Source organism: Rhipicephalus microplus, chromosome X (genome assembly GCF_043290135.1).
Source record: "Rhipicephalus microplus isolate Deutch F79 chromosome X, USDA_Rmic, whole genome shotgun sequence".
Taxonomy (NCBI): domain Eukaryota; kingdom Metazoa; phylum Arthropoda; class Arachnida; order Ixodida; family Ixodidae; genus Rhipicephalus; species Rhipicephalus microplus.
Window position 1 is genome coordinate 178,500,066 of NC_134710.1, and position 13,287 is coordinate 178,513,352.

General features: G+C 41.1%; 1 protein-coding gene across 3 annotated transcripts in view; it reads left to right on the plus strand.

Annotated features, from left to right (window-relative positions):
* The first annotated feature begins 441 nt into the window (after window positions 1-441).
* The window catches only part of bsk (mitogen-activated protein kinase dJNK), a 99,345-nt gene continuing 86,499 nt past the window's right edge, over window positions 442-13,287 (plus strand). For all 3 annotated transcript variants that reach the window (XM_075878286.1, XM_037428653.2, XM_075878287.1), the window contains exon 1: window positions 442-618. The gene's annotated coding sequence lies outside the window, so the exon portion shown is untranslated. The remainder of the gene's footprint in view (window positions 619-13,287) is intronic.

Below are 13,287 nucleotides of genomic sequence, written 5' to 3' on the forward strand. Positions count from 1 at the left end.
TGGTGCTTGAATAATATGAGAAGCCAGTGGTGTTGATGCAGAAACTTATAAACACCATGTCATCAACGTCACTGCCTTTAATAAATTTAATTAACTGAGCTTTATTTCATGTGAAAGGCACGTGACTGGTGCAAAACACAAGATGGTAATTCACTGAGACGTAAATTTTATGCATTGCAGTGTTATGTAACAACCGCGACCTGAAGAAAACATATCTTCCTTTTTTTTTCAGAATCAGTAATTGTTGGCATTGGTGTGAGCTGGGAAGATGGTTTAAATGTGACGGGATCAAATATCTGCAGCCGAAGGAGCCCACAAATCATTCTGGTACATTATCGACAAGATCCATGAAAAAACCCGAAACCGAAACCAGTGATGACATTGGTTGTTATTTTAGTTGAGTGCCGCTCCTCCGCATAACCGTGTGACGTCAAGCAAAAGTGCCTATGGCGCCATTGTGTTGTGTGGTTTCTGCGAAAAATTTGACAGAAACCTCTTTTGCGGGGCCAAGTGCAATAAGTATAAATTAGATTTCCCAGTAGGTATTCAAGCGGCGTCCATCGTACCTGACTGTACGGGCTGAAGTCTTTAGCCCGGACCCACGAGGATCACAACGAGGTATGCGGTCCGTACGGAATCGGATGCCGGACCCAAAACACGGCACCGTCCCATTCAATGCGCCCGTGCAGTGTTTTAGGCCTAGTGCGACGATGTTTCTGGGCTGATCCGTAAAGATATGCCCTAAGTTTCTGTCATCCCTGATTAAGGTTCGATATTTTGAACTGGCCTGGGTATTTAGGCTATTTGTTCGAACGAGTTCAACCTAATTAAGGTAGCGTTGATATCTTCGTTTCGCCTGATGTGATCGTGTCGGCTAGGCGCTGTAGTTCCGTGGTGGCACCGCGGGTCATGGTATCGTTGCCTGTGCGGTATTTGGCCTTTATATTAAGCCTAATATTCTAATTTTCGTCGTGTATTTGTTCATGTTCGGCCAATTCACCAATGCGTATCGAATCCTACGAGTTCCGGCTCAGCTTTGGACTTCGTTCTAGCGGTCGAGGGGCTACGAAGTAGCCTATTCATGCCCATCAGTACTACTACCGTCGTTTCAGCATGCATACTTACAAGAGATAAGGTGGTTTTTGTTTATTTCTGGAAATCTGCTTAGCGGGTTGCACACGATTAATGGGGCCAGCAACTTATCGCCTCTCCTCTGATGGCCTGAAACAGCCGTCCAATGTCATTGACTGCTGTTTTATGAGGGAAGCGCTTGTGTTTTCTACAACGGTTCTATATCTCCGCTCGGGTATATTTCGTTCGTATTGAAGTGCTTTATTCCCACTATACTTGGTTACCGCGTGTATGACAGTGCATTTTTACCACCTCTTCGTTGAAGTGGAGTATCTCCTAGACCTAGCAGTACCTTTAAAGTTCCTACAGTATGCTTCGAACTCATTACCTACGTGTGTAATATGAGCACTTGACGGTGGCTGTGTAAAGTGCGTGTGAAGTAGTGGAAACCGATATAGAAGTAAGTGGCATTCCGTTATGGCCCAGCTTGCCTGTTAGAACATGTGCGTACGATATATTAATAGAAGCACTCTTTTATGTGAACAGTTTTTCTAATGAATGCTAAATAAATACACTGTTTGCGTTGAATAAAAGATTTCTTTTATTGAAACGCAGCTTATACATGCCGCACCAGAGCGTCAAAGAGATGTGTATCTCCTATATTGTCCTGTGCACCTCTAAGTGCAGAGAAAACAGAAAAAAAAGAGAGACCATTTTCTGCATTCTCTGTCACCGACCTGTGTTTCTTAGCAGTTTTTAAGATAAAGCTTTTTAGTTACTGTTGGTTTAAGAAAATCTATTGCTCTGTGTTTATTTCTGGTCAATAATATTGCAAATAATTGTGGGATTTGACAGATGGGTTGCAGTTCGACAGCTGAGTACTGGCTGGGATAAGCTAATTAGTTGTGGGCATACAAAAACATTTTGTCTCGTATCCTGGCCTCACCTTTTTGTTTTCTTTTCTTAAATTGCCATTAAATGTTTCTTTCTCTCTCTTTTCTGTGGGCACATGCAAGTAGTCTGCCTTCAGCTATTTCAGCACAACTATTTCGGACTACTGAAATGGCTGAAGAGCAGTGTGGGATTGAATAAAGCTTATTTAATAATTTGTTGGGGTAATTTTCATCTGTTTATGAAAAATTATGCTAACATTAATGTATGAGATAATGTGTTCCTAAAAAACATTGCTGTCATTTAGCACAAAAACTAGATATTGTATCCCTCGTCCCCTGAATGAGCCATCATTATGGTTGTAATACAGTAATATTAGTTAGAATTCTGCTGTAGAGCATCTCGGCTTCGCCTTATATTTTTAGTCATAAATTTAATGTTGTAGTGCCAATGTTCTTTAATGCATTAGAACATGAATACATTTATATGGTCTATGCTTGAAAATAATCAAATAAAGGTAATTCAAGCTGACTTGGTTTGCATAGCTCAAGCATCTTCATTGTAACAGAGTTGACAACTGCAGGGTGCAAGTTATGTGTTCAGTAAAATTCATTAGATATGTTTCAAAGCATTTTAATGCCTTCTATGCGCCTCTCAAAGGTGGCTTCACAGATTCTTAATGTCATGCATTTTTCTTTTCATTCGTCCTGGATCTTTCTAAAGCTAATGTTTTCATGAGAGTAATCTGCCTATGCGCGGCAGCGATGACAACACTCCCATGGTTTGTTGGGGGAGGGGGGGGGGGTCACAGCGTAGTGACAGAAAAGAATTGAGTGCCAGCTAGTGTGGCAGATTTGAAAGTTTTCTTGAAGATTACTAGACCTCTGAAATTGGCTGCTGGCATGGGATGGATAACTTCGGTGGCCATGGACCTCCAGTTTTGATTTTAATGATCTCTACTAGAGGGGCTGTTTATTCTTGAAAAAGGTTCATTGTAGTGTTGGAAGGTACTTTCAAGGCAGACCAATGGGTAGGCACATGGGGAGACTTGTTAGTGGGCTTAATTCTTTTCTATCACTACTTCTTTTTCTGCTTTTTGGATGTATTGGGTCATTAATTGGTTGTTGCTCAAGTTGTTCTAAAGATAAATTGTAGGTTAAAAAAATTGTTTGGAGACAAATATTTGACACATGTTAATTTGAACACTGTAAATTGATTGATTGATATGGGGGGGGGGGGGCATAATTTCCCAAAACCACCATTATTAGAGACGCTGTAGTGGAAGGCTCCGGAAATTTCGACCACCCGGGGTTTTTTAACGTGCACCCAAATCTGAGCACACGAGTCTACAGCATTCTCACCTGTATCGAAAATGCAGCCACCGCAGCCGGGATTCGATCCCTCGACCTGCGGGTCAGCAGCCGAGTACCCTAGCCACTAAACCACCGTTGCAGGTGAACACTGTAAATTACTTGCTTCTCTGCTAGACTTCACTGTCCATATGTCTTGTATTGTGACTGTATCTGAAGCTTAATAACTTGTTTGTTTTATGTTCCTTTGGTTCTGCTTTGGATGCCTCGGCAGCCATTCATGTTTTGTAAGAGTTACATCTGAAAAACATGACCAGCAATGAATCTATTGAATTGAATGTGGCTATGTGTATCTGACCGAATATCTTGTAAAATTGGAGGCAGAGATTGGTGCTTCTTGTGTGCTGACATTCCAAGGGACCTCTATATTGTGTACTCTCTGACTGCACAAAAGTGGCAGGTATCATCCCAAGCCAAGTGTCTTTGATACATGGGTAATACTGTAACTTGCCGGCCTGACCAATTTTTGTACGCTGTAAAAATGACTCTCATTTTGATATAATTTCTCTTCCTATTTCACACCATTGGAAGTAATGTTTATGTGACCCTTAAAAATAGTTTAAACTTTTGTCTTTTAATGTCTGTTGGCTGCATTTTTCACTACATCATCAGCTAGTTTTTTTTTTTGCTTTGGATATCTTTCAGCTTTCAGAAGAGGTAGTAGTGGTCTGTAAAATACGGGATAAATCTTGAAGCTACAGTTCTTCATTGCAGCTTTTGCAATGCTCGTGTAAACTGAAGCAATGTTGTGGAAATGCTGGATGCCAGGACAGAAAAACACCTTCCATGTTCTTGTGTATTGCATCATGCTGTTCATATAAACATGTGCATAAAATAAACGCTCATACTTGGGCCTCTTTAAGGGGTAGTAAAGGATTGCAAAAATTTTCAACTGTGCTTATTCGGAATCCTGGGTGTCTATTCAATACTATACCTCGACTCGTTTCATCATCCGGGTTCATTTAATAAAAAAAAGCACAATTTCGATACCTCGCTCACGTTCCCTTCAACTGTACAGCTGACGTCACTTTATGTCTGGCAATGAAAAGTCTGTCTTCAACAAAACATTGCGATGCAGTGATGTTTGCTGAGTTATAGTGGACCAAGGTTCGTAACATCATACCGTTTTGATTACGACGCTGTTAAGCCATCCCAAACATTCTTTGCACTTTTATAAGTTGTGAGGCACTGTCTGACGACGCGCACGATCCAATGAGCTACCCGAAATGCACCGTAAAACACAATCTAACGCAACCAATAATTAAAACGCTGGCACGTTGTGCCGAGCGAACGAAGACACTATGTGATGGAACCCGGATGTACTTGAAAGTGGATCTAAGACGATCACTTGCTGTAATTCCACAGCATGGTCATATAGAAGCCCGAGAAAAGTGCGATTTCAAATGGGCAGCTAATTATACACTGGATATTACTCTAAAATATTTTTTCCTTTATGACCTCTTTAATATATGGTGCAATGTTCCTGAGGTGGCCATCTTGCAATTGCTGTCTTAGATGTCAGGCCGGAAACTTGTGGAATGTCTGTACTGCCTATCTTGAATTTTCTCCTTGAAGTTTTCATTTTTAAAGTATTTTTCACTGCAAAAATTTTGACATGCTGTATGAGGTTTTTTCAGGGTTACAAAATATGCACAGTCCTTGAAACTTAACAAAGCTAGTAAACTGCAAACGGTGTAAGCTGAGGTTAATTTCTTGTATATGTTGTCTTCTGAAACTTCTGCATCGCTCTGTTCTGCAACACCCAGTGTTCTGCAACACCCAGTGATGACATGCCTGTTCAGCAAAATACTGTTCAAATAACCGTAGCGACGGGTGCTCTCATCATTCATTAGGTGTTTCTATAGCGTGGCCTCCTCTATTCTTACAGTACCTCTTCAGTGATGCCAAAACAAGTTTTCATAGATGGGGCTACTTTTCCTGATTTTAGTCTTGATTTATGGGGTACAACAGTTGCAATTTAATCTTTTTAAGCGAAGGTGTTTGCGTATTTTAGTGTCTATGAGCTTGATCTTAAAAAGAGAATTTCCTGAAAGAAATGCGGTACAAATAAATTACCTATGAAGCCGAAATCGGACATAACTACATAGGAACATGTGAACAGTGCAAGTTCTCTGAAAAGAAGCCACATGGGATGCTTGCTGTAACTAACTTTGCTATAGCTAACATTTTCATAAATGAATTCGTTTCAAACGCATTATTACCCATTTGGAAGAAGTAAAGTCCGAGGTATATTTTGTGAGACCACAAGATAAATAGATGGGTGTAGCTCAGTTTCATTGTTTTATGATGTATCGGTTGGGTTCTGAAAAGCAGAGGCTTGAAATTAGACAATTTGATATGGTTCTTAAGAACTTTAATGTCTCTTTCCTAGCCTTGATTATACATGCATAACTGGCTTTCCAATTCTGTGAGGAGCTTTAAAATTCTTGTCCTGTTATTAACCCATAACCAAGCGGTGGTTGAGAAAGGGCTGAAAATGATTTTATAACATCACGGTGCACCGTATTCATGGTAGCAGGTTACACTTTGAAGTAAAGATGAAGCAGGAATTCTCTGTAGTACACCCACATGCACACAATTTGTGAATTCTCCCAACACTCATGTTACACATAATACATAACAGAACAATCGAGTTATACAGGAGTTGAGGTGTAATAATAAATTCAGTTTGAGTGAAAAAATAAGAGAAAGTCTATGTGCGTACATCGCTGTAAGCACCAGCAGCACAAACCAAGAGCATCCCAAAAGCAACGCTTCTAAGTCTCTTTTTTGACTCTGGGTTCGAGGTTCTAATGGGAGTCAGTTAGCCATGTGGTGCGTAACGAAAGGTTGTCGTCGGTGCACTGCAGGATGACTGGAGTAGGGGCAGTTTTGAACAGCGCATGGACTTCTGCCAACAATTTAGAGCTATAGACTCAGGCATATGCGTGTGCATGGGGGGAGAAGTGGGAGGGGGGGAGCAGTCACCCACCCTGGTCACCTAAAAGGAGGGGTGCAAAGTCAGCGCTATACATTGACAAATAGGAAGAGGGGGCAAAACTCGTTTTGAGAAGGGGGCAAAGTCAGCCTCATACATTGACTCCCCCCTCCCCCCCCTGAAGAGAAATTCTCCGCTCTCCTGTGGGCTTAGGCACATCAGGCACCAGCAGGAGCCAGGATTTTTCATCCAAATGGCTGTTGCTTCCTCGGTTTCTATCTCTTCGTGCTGCTCCTGCTGTTCTCTTTTTGACATCCTTGTGCCACGAGGTGTTCTCGCATAGTTTGTTTCTCTTTGCTTTTTCTTTTTGCATGGTTTACCTTGCGGTGTCTCGAAAACATTTTTTGGTGACATCTTTTTGTCCTTGATTTACTATTGTCAATACACTCGCACACACGTCTTGGTGTGGACTCCTAAGATCTCTTGTTTGTTGCTGCTTGGCCGACCAAAATCGAGATGCAGGGTAGGCGGCCAAAAAGTATATGAAAAAAAAAAAAAAAAAAAAACAAGCATGGCGCAGGGGTAGGAGGTGGTAAAGAGGAAGGACGAGTTTGGTCATTACGAACTGGACAAATTATAACTCTGGAAAGCGCTGAACCATCCGCTGCTATTTTCTGTGAAGCCACTGAAACAAATGATGACATAGATATCAATGGAGGTAGGCAGGCAAACAAATAGCCAAAGCCAATAAATGGAGGTATTGGCTATAAAAAAATTTCATTGTAGCTCAAGAAAACATGTTATTAATAGTACAAATGAACAAAATAAAAAAAAAATCTTTCACCCTTCATGAATGTTGACTTTCAATATCCTTGGAATGTTAGAATTTTCAAGCTTGTCACAAGAACATGATGGCCATCATTCTGGAGCACTGTGCGGGCATTGATTGATGTGTGGGGTTTACCGTCCCAAAACCACAATATGATTATGAGAGACGCCGTAGTGGAGGGCTCCGGAAATTTCGACTACCTGGGGTTCTTTAACGTGCACCCAAATCTGAGCACACGGGCCTACAACATTTTCGCCTCCATTGGAAATGCAGCCACTGCAGCCGGGATTCGATCCCGCGACATGCGGGTCAGCAGCCAAGTACCTTAGCCACTAGACCACCGCTGCGGGGTCACTGTGCGGGCAGATTTTATGGGCCTGGGCCAGGCCGGACCTAAAAATGTCATTCTCCAACTCGCCCGAGCCCAGGCCGGTGTTTTTAAATATGGCCCGTACCTGGCCCGGGCTCAAAAAAAAAAAAAAGTCTAAGCCTGGCGGCGCCTGTTACAGCCAGTTATGTTTTGCACATTAACGAGGCACTGTTCAATCTTTGGTTATTATGAACATATCTGTCGTACACAAGATAATTTTTAGCGAGTGTTTTAGAACTTCTTTCAGTGTCACGACTTTCACTGGTACTCTGCATACGTTTGGGTAATTACACTTGTAACACTTCTGCAAAATAATTGCAGGGCAATATAAAATATAATCGTAGTAATAGCTGGCTGTCTCATGTACAGTGTTAACCACGCAATCTTATTTTTTTTTTTGCATTTCAAAGAACGAATGCAAAATATACACCCCCCATAATAAAGGTGGGCCTAAAAAATAAATATTTGTTTTAAGCTCTAGGTATCCAAGTTAAATGCTAAGCATTTTTGGCTGATTGCCAAATACTGAATCTTTCCAACTGTGTTGCTAGCACAAAAAAATCAGCAACATTTACATCAACTGGCGTGCCTGTGATAAGTCATTTCGTATCTTGCATTCTTGAAATGTGTGAACAACAGCTCCTGAGGTATTAATGACTCACAAGGCACGTTGACCAGTCTACGAAGGCACGCAGGTGGAAAATGGCGTGGAGGGCATTTGAGAACATCTGCATACTCGAAATGTTTCTCTATATATAAACACGCTCATCTGATATACAAAGTGTAACACTTATATGGGTAGTGCCTGGTAAACCGTTCCTTACGGTATGAAAGAGTGTGTCTCACTCTCTATAAGGATGGAAACTTATATTAAGAGTTTCTTGAAAGTATGTGTAGCATATAGTGGGAGCAAGATACTAGGCATCTTGTACTTTACAATTTTAGTGCATGCTAATGCACTTCCTGTGGTCACCTCGGCATCTCACATAACCTGGGTCGCTTCGAGACGTTAAAACTCGCAAAGCAACAAAAGGGACCAACAATGACTGTTGGTCCCTTTAAGGTATGAGGCCAAGTCACGGGAAATTTGTTTAAAGCAATAATCACAGCAATTTTCTACTCTCCACTATAAAGCACATCTTCTTAGGCACATGTGAGTGTTATTTTATTTATTTACATATACTGCCAATCCCAATTAGGGATTATTGCAGGAAGGGCACATACATTGTGAAAGGGCAAGATTTATACAGAGGGGACTCACTGATTTATTATAATAACGAGTGAGACAAAGCCGACAGAAATACATTTGATGACTACATCAGTACCACTAAAATACATTCAGTAGCATAGGACATCAATTCCAACTAGTACTGAAAAAAAAAAAAGAATAGTGTGCACTTCAAACAGTGGACAAGAAAAAAACAGAGTTCGTCAGTTCTGAAGACAATAAATAACATTCGAGCAGGGATGAAAAAGTTTCCAATGATTGACTGTTTGTTATACTGATTGGCAAGTTATTCCACTCGCGAATTGCTAGTGGAAAAAAAGAATATTTCAGACAGTTCGTCCTGCAATGATATTCATTCAGTGTCTGAGAATGCTTTTGTCGTGTTGGCCTTGTTTCTTTAAATGACATGTACTTTGAACTGTCTATGTTTAGCTGTTGGTGAACTAACTGATATAGGAATTTCTGACGTGCCAGTTTGGCGCGGTTTTTTATTGTTAAGACACCTGCTTTTTTTAAAAGTTCTGTGGGTGAGTCAGTTATTCTGTACTTGTTATAGACAAATCTTATCGCTTTTCGTTGTATTCGTTCTAGGGCATTTATGAGATTGTTTGTAAAGGGAAACCATGCGACGTTTGCATATTCTAAGACAGGTCTGACGAATGCTTTGTAGGCTAGAAGTTTCGTTTCAGGTGGCACGGAAACGAGTTATAAAGCTAGTCATAATTTATGTTCATTTTACAAAGTTAGAAATTTTCTTTAAGTGTGTCTTGTGCAAACACTCCTGACTCAAGTACTGCTCGTTAAAAATTTTTTATTTTTTGCAATCATATATGAAAAGCTTTGGCCTGTGCAAAGAATTAAAACAAAATGAGATCTGATGAATTGTAAGAACATAGTAATTAAATAACCAAAAAAGTATGTACTAGCCATAGGAGCACCTTCGTATAACAGGCAACTATATTAAATCTTTAGGCACGATTCACTCATTGAAGTTCATTGCATGCCCACTAATGCGATAACGAAGTGTGCCAAGCTTTAATGAAAAATGTTGATTAGCAAAAGAGCTACTGCTTTGTGTATGAAAAAATGCTAGAGATATGTTTGGAAAAATAATCAACAAAATAGATTTGAAACAGGTGCACACTAGATTCGAAGATACAGGGCTAAGATTCTCAATATTGTAGTTAGTTTTATTGTGGACCTTACTACAGTGCGCCTTTTCTTTAGCGGCAAATCAAATTTTTTAAGCTTGTTTTGCAGCATCAGTGACATGAGGGGGTGCTTTCGCGATACAGTGCTTATCGTTTGTGAGGCACGCTTTTCCAGTGTAAGAGCCAGGTTTGATCCCATTTTGCTTTAAAAAAAAAATGAAATGCGCTCCTGTTGCCATATTGAAATGATCACACATCATCAAAAAAAGCAAATTCAATGGTTTACAGGCTTGTATGTGTGTCCTTGAGCGTGAGCAACACATATGCCCCTTTACTGTTCACCTGGTGTGAAGTTTTACGGTGAAAACTGTTATGAAATCACAGCACGAGTAACATGTGGTGCTGCTGTTGTCTGTCGCCACTGCCAATGTCCGTAATCGCTATCTCATGAATTAAAAGAAAAAAAACTTTATAAACACCAAAGGCGCTGTGGGATTCGAACGCTGGTCCAGTGTGTGCCAGCCCAGTATTCTACCGCTGAGCCCACGCAGGTGCTTCGGACTCATTCACGAGCTTTCCTTAGGCGGGCTTGATGTTGGGAAAGAAATCGCGTTAATATGAGTAATAGAGCATTTCAGAACAGCGAAAGAACAACCAGGCGTCACACAATGCGAATTGTGTAACGAGTGGGTCGTCCATGCTCCAACCCATTACAAAGCTTGTTCTTCATCACCTATTAACTGCGGCACATACCCACTTCAGGCGTAATTCGTCGTCAGCTTTTAGCCAACAAAATACCAATCTTATGATGCACAGAAAACTGTCACTTTCGGTATCGTAGGTGATGGTTGGTCTAACAATTTTGCTTGTATCTTTTGAAAGGAACTGCTTAGACAGAAGCTTTATGCAGTAAAATGACGGGCAATCAAATGCTTATTTAACATGGTGAAAAACCGAAAAATGACATTTTGAGAAAAAATTTGCTTTTTCCATTTGGCCTCATATCTTAAGTTATTAAAAGTAATTTGCTGGTTGCCATCAGACGGTTTGACTTAAGATTACTTTTCAAAAAGTTTGTCTGTTTATGGTAGAACTCGGGTGAATTTTTATGCCCTTGGAGTGCAAGTACGAGTGCAGGCAGATGTCAGCCCATGAGGAATTTCTTTAGATGCTCAGTTTGAAAGAAGAGAAATTTTTGTGTAAGGAGTGTGAAATCACTGTCTTGGCTATTTTCATTCAGTTTCACTGTTGCTAGAAACTTAAGAACATTCGAGTATCCACCTAGGAAGGTGTAAAGAGATACATTTTTTTCAGATGGTCTTCTCAAAGTGCAGCAACTGAATGAAAAAAAAAGTACATTAGTGAGCTTTATTCACAAAGCCCGCCTACTATAGGTGGCACGCTGTGCGATTTCGTGCACGGAATAGGGTCACGCCATTTGCTAGCATAGGAACAGATAGGTTGGGCGGATGTATGGAGTGTGCCACTTTCACCTGATAGTCTTACGCTACACTGAAATGTATATGATACCAAGATATTTGCTGAAACCATGGAAGCTCACCCCCCGATTATTTGCCGCAGTGTGAAAGGTTTTATTTCAGTTTCGTTACCATGCATGAATGATGTTTTGCAAAATCCTGTGTCTGCTACAGAAAACTGCACACACTAGAATTGATATATAAACTGAATAGCATTCAAAGGTAGTATGTACCGATCCTGCCTGATGTATTTGCCGCAGTAGCGGGCCGCTAATGAGTATCGCCGTCACTGCTGCACAGGACCAAAAGTTTGATGGGAAGATGGTTTGCGAACACGTTGTGCCGTCGTCATTACTTGCACTGTCAAGAGCATGGAGTTGCTTCTTCAACAGAATACAAGCATTTAACGTCCCATCAAGTAGCACTTGTGTTGTCACCATGGTGAGACTCCATAGCCGTGCGCGATTCACTGCACTTGGTTATTGCAGGTTCGATCAGCGCGATTGAAACATGCATATAAAAAATAATGCACATGAATGCTTCTGGCAATGTCAAAGTTGTGAAAATCTATCAAAGAATGCCATTTGGAAGGTACCAATAGTACAAAAGTTAGCAAAGAGGTGTAGGCTGCAGCTGCAACTGCACGTTTTATCGCTCTAACCATTTCGCTTTGCTGGTGGAGCTCGAGCGTGTTGGCGGCATGCAGCGCTCCATAATAGCCACAGTAATTGTGCTACATACAATCCAGAAGAAATTTTATTTTGACCTCGATGAAAGGTATTATACATTAAAAAATATAATCAGTGGCTTGTGAGCGTGAAAAACATGAACGCGAGAGGCGGCATGAAGTGCAACTAGTTTTTTGGGAGTTATCAGCTGATCGTTCGTCTCTGTAGCTCCCGGTGCGTTAACAGCCTTCTAAGTCCGGTGAAAAAACCTTGTTGTCAACATCCTTGTTTTAACGTCACTGCTGAAAGCAATCCGAGGAATTCCCTCCACAGACAACACTCCACCACCATGTTTATCTGGGCGTGGAGAACGTTTCTCCAATTTCGTTTTGAAACCTGTCAACAAGCAAATCATTTGTAGTGTGCTGCCATCCATCACCAAACATACAAAAACAAGCCCCACAGCACTGGTCAATTTGAGATTGCTCAGTTAAGGAAGAGCAAATCGCGAGCCTGTGCGACTTTCTTCGTACAATGTTATGAGATTCATGCACTACAAAAGCATCTGACGAATGCTGTATGCAAGCAAAGCAAGGCGAGAATCAACTGAAAAGGTCAGGCAACAACATTTAACTAACCTACGTGGCTATACAGGAAACCTCGCAAAGGTGAGATGTGTACTCTGCGGGTTATCATCAAAAGCGCGAGTTGCTAGGTATTTTCATGAAAACTTTGAGTCTCCCAAGAACGAATCATTGTGTGATGGAGAGTCTGGTTTGTTCAATGATGCAGAAAAGATGCAAAATGGCAGCGTTCGTTTCTTGCTAATGTGTTAACACTGTAGCTAGCACAGCCGAACAAGGGACTGTCTGCCTACTAACCATCCTTGCGGGGATGCTCAATTCCACTTGGTGGCACGACAGTCCTTGAGCATTGCAAAGAGACAGTCTCTTACCACTGTGCATGAGCCTGAATGTACAGTGCTTCCATGGTTTTAGGTTCATACTTGGGTGCCTTTAAGCTTTGCACAAAGCTTTAAGGCATCTAAAGCTTATATGCATCTGGTGCAAGGCCGTACTAAGTCTCACCACTGCACATGATGTGGTGCAAGACTATACTTGGCACAGCCTTCCACCAGATCTGACCTTATTTCTCAGTAACCTGTGGCATTTATGACAAATGAATGCTGATAGTGTTACCATCATTTTTCTCGTATATGCGAGAAAGATTGATAAAGTGCTGCTGTTTTTAAAACCATCGTCCGTTTTGGTGCTCAGGCCTTCAGCAGGATGC